The sequence below is a fragment of the Silene latifolia genome, chromosome Y (genome assembly GCF_048544455.1).
Source record: "Silene latifolia isolate original U9 population chromosome Y, ASM4854445v1, whole genome shotgun sequence".
In the NCBI taxonomy this organism is placed as follows: Eukaryota; Viridiplantae; Streptophyta; class Magnoliopsida; order Caryophyllales; family Caryophyllaceae; genus Silene; species Silene latifolia.
The window spans coordinates 4282358-4286672 of record NC_133538.1 but is presented as its reverse complement, the minus strand read 5'-3'; positions in this window follow the sequence as shown (position 1 = coordinate 4286672).

The window sequence follows — 4315 nt, the reverse complement described above, 5'->3', positions numbered from 1 at the left end:
TAGCATAATCGGCAAACCATGGGGTGATGTGCCTTTCGAGTTGTGTTTGAATGGCCATCAAAATATCGTCGGGAAATGAGTCATTGATCGGGGTTTCTCCATTTTCATCATGAAACCGGATCCTTGACAAATGATCCGCCACTACATTCTCGGCTCCTTTCTTGTCTCTTATTTCTAAGTCAAATTCTTGAAGAAGCAAAATCCATCTCAACAATCTTGGTTTTGCCTCCTTCTTTATTAAGAGATGTCGGAGAGCACGGTGATCCGAGAATACAATCACTTTGGATCCAAGCAAGTAGGAACGGAGTTTGTCCAAAGCATAGACAATGGCAAGAAGCTCCTTCTCGGTGGTATCATAGTTCACTTGGGAGGAGTCAAGAGTCTTGCTTATATAATAGATGGCGTGAAGAGCTCTCCCTACCCGTTGGCCAAGAACCGCTCCAACGGCGTAGTTGCTAGCATCGCACATAATCTCGAATGGTAATTCCCAATTTGGAGGTTGGATGATCGGTGCCGAGATTAGTGCTTCCTTGATTCTATTAAAGGCTTCAACACACTCATCAGTGAATTGGAATTGGGCATCTTTAAGCAAAAGTTGAGTGAGGGGTTTCGCTATTTTTGAAAAATCCTTTATGAAACGGCGATAGAAACCCGCGTGACCGAGAAAACTTCTCACCCCTCTAACATTCACGGGAGGTGGGAGTTTCTCTATCACCTCAACTTTAGCCCTATCGACCTCGATGCCCTTTTCCGAAATTAAATGACCCAAAACAATTCCTTCATTGACCATGAAGTGACACTTTTCCCAATTTAAAACAAGACTAACATCTTCACATTTTTGCAATACAAGAGAAAGATTATGCAAACATGAGTCAAAGTCCTTTCCATAAACACTAAAATCATCCACAAAAACTTCCATTATGGTCTCTAAGTAATCGGAGAAGACACTCATCATGCATCTTTGGAAAATGGCGGGGGCATTACATAAACCAAAAGGCAACCTCCTATATGCAAAAGTACCATAAGGGCATGTGAAGGTGGTCTTATGTTGGTCATCCGGGTGTATAGGGATTTGGAAAAATCCCGAATACCCGTCAAGGTAACAAAAGAATTTGATGGAGGCTAACCTCTCAAGCATTTGCTCAATGAATGGTAGGGGGAAATGATCCTTTCTTGTTGCGGAGTTTAATTTTCGATAGTCAATACACATACGCCAACCGGTGATCATTCTTGTGGGTATTAGTTCATTCTTTTCATTTGTCACTACCGTGGTGCCTCCTTTCTTAGGTACCACTTGGACGGGGCTAACCCACAAAGAGTCCGATATGGGATATATAATTCCCGCATCAAGCAATTTCATAACTTCTCCTTTGACAACTTCTTGCATGTGGGGGTTCAATCTTCTTTGGGGTTGAATGGTAGGTCTATGATCTTCCTCTAGATGAATTCTATGCATGCAAAAGTTGGGACTTATCCCCTTAAGGTCATCTAGACTATAACCTATAGCCTTTTCATGTTGTTTCAACACATCAAGCAATTTTTCCAATTGGTTCTCATCAAGTCTATCATTAACAATCACGGGTTTGGTCTTTGATTCATCAAGGTAAGCATATTTCAAATTTGGGGGAAGGGGTTTTAAAGTAGGAATTTGTACCTCACTTTCCTCCTTTGGAGTTTCATTGAGAATTTGCTCCATCTCCATTAGGCATTCCATTCTCATAGCATATTCAACTTCATTCTCATCAACCTCATCATATTCAAATTCCATGATGGGTTCCTCTTGCTCTTGAGCTTGTAAAATATCTTCTAGGATGGATTGCTCATCTTCCATGGGTTGACATGCTTCTACAAGGATGTTATGCACCAATACGGATTGTGCATGAGTAAGTTCTTTGTTAGCTAGAGCGGCCTCAAAAAGATCCACCTCCAATTCCCAATACATATTTTTAGCCTCACTTGCTTCCAAGGCCTCCAATGCTTGCATGGGATCTTTGAAGAAAGGTATACTTAAGTGGTCCTCTACAAAACAATCTATAAGGTCCATCTTGCAAAATATCGAACAACTTGAAAATAATTAGAACAAACCTTGAGGAGTTTTACTTCCCCAAGGCAAAGAAAGACACAACTAATAACAATATAAGAAAATCTAAATCAAGTTAACACCGTCCCCGGCAACGGCGCCATTTTTGATCGGTCCGTTTCGTGTTCACAAATTAATAGATGTTGTCGTTGGGTCACTTTCGAATCAAAACACAATTTATAGCTTCACAAACAACTCTACAATTAGTAGAGGCAAGTAAAGGTCGGATCCCAAGGGACGGGAATTGAGATGAGATTTCTATTGAAACTAGTGGTGTCTTAGGGGTGTCACAATTTGGGTTGATGTAGAAGGTCACTAACTAAATAACAATGAAAGTAAATAAGCAAGATGAATTAAAAGGGTTGTAAACAATTGATAAAAAGCACTAGAGTGTCATGGGGTCATAGGGGAATCATGGGAATTGATCATACAAACATGTTCTCAAATTATAAGCAAGCAATTATTGTTGTGATGGATTGAGTTGGGTTATATCTTACAATCCTAGGAAAGTTTGGGTCCCGGAGCCGAATCGATTAGATTGTACAACACCTACAAGTCGACTTAGTCTTCCCTACTCAACAACATGCATGGTCTAATGAGACTCGAGTTGGTTTATGTCTTACAAGTCTCATTGAAAAGATAGGTGATGGGTAAAAAAATGCAAGGATTCATAGGCTCACATTTCATCAAACATAACATGTGCATGAGTTGAGATCAAAACAAGCAAGCAAATAAACCATGAAAGCATATTAATTTAAGCATGAATCATTCCCCATGTTGGTTTCCTCTAATTACCCATTAACCCTAGCTAGGTCACTACTCACTCATTATCATGTTGATCATGCTAACAAGGTTGTCAATCATACCAACAAAAGGAAACATGATGAATAAATGAAAGTAATTAACAATCATTAAAAAGGGATTAAGAGAATTATACCTACTAATGATTCCAATAATAAAGCAAAGAATAAAAGAAGTACTTGATGCTTGATTGAAAGGTTGTCAATCTCCCAATAATAACCCAAATAATCTTCAATTACCCAAAATAAAGGATGAACAAAAGAGAGATTAAGGAAATAAAACTTGTATTAGAACTTGATTAATTGTTGATTACAATACTAAAGACAGATTTGATTGATATTAACTACTCTAATTATTGATAAGAAGAACATGCTCTTCTAATTAGACTAATGGGGTATTTATAGTGGAAATTAGGTGGATGCATTAGGGTTAACTAAGGGCTAAACTAGTAATTACACTTTTTAGATTGAGCATGGAGAAGCCGGTATTTTTCGAAGGAAGGGCTTCTTTCTTTGTAGCTTGGAGAAGATGAAATTTACTGCATCTTTGGAATCCGTGCGTATTGGAGTCGGGACGGGCGGATTCAGGCAGGGGAAGACGGGCGTCTTCAGGGGAATCCGGGCGGATTCTGGGGGCTGCTAACCCGGGCGTCTTTGAAGGAAGACGCACGGATTGTGCTTGAGGAGGACGGGCGGATTCAGGACAATCCGCTCGGATTGTAGCTCAGCACGGTTTCTTCTTCTTTTCTTTCCTTTTCTTCATAAAATCCTTGGGGATTTCCTCGGGGATGCAAGGATCCTTTCTCAACATTGCTCATCTACTATCATATGTACAAAGGCCTTCTAATCTTGTTTCTCCTTGATGCTTGGTCATTGAATTCAATCAATTTAGTCTCGTTTTGCCATGAAAATGCAAGATTTGCACTCCTTTCCTACCAAGGGATCAAAATCTCAAAGAATATGCAAAACAAAGAACTAAAGACAATAAATGACCCAAATATGCACTAAAAAGCATGGGAACAAGGCTAATTCGGGGGCTAAATATGCGCTAATTATGGTCACATCAATCCCCTTCCCTTATGTTACTCCCTTATCCTCCTCGCTTCTTCTACAAATGCTTGTTTTGTTCCCTTGCCGTTATTCTTCCGCTTTCGCATCCTTATTTTCCTTGTTGTTATTCTTCTCACTCTTCCTCCTCTCATTTCTCCTCAACTTACTCCTCTCTTTCCCCTCCTCTTCTCCCCTTTTCTCGCTGACTTACTCCTCCTTCCTCCTTCTCCCTCATCTTTTTCTTCTTATTAACAACCATCTGTAAGTTGATTATTACAATTCAATTCCCCTCCCCTTTGGCTTCTTAATTCATTATCACTTTCCTCATTCCCTTTCCCCTTCATCTCCACCTCCTTGGCCTCATCCTCGATCTTTCCCTTTCATT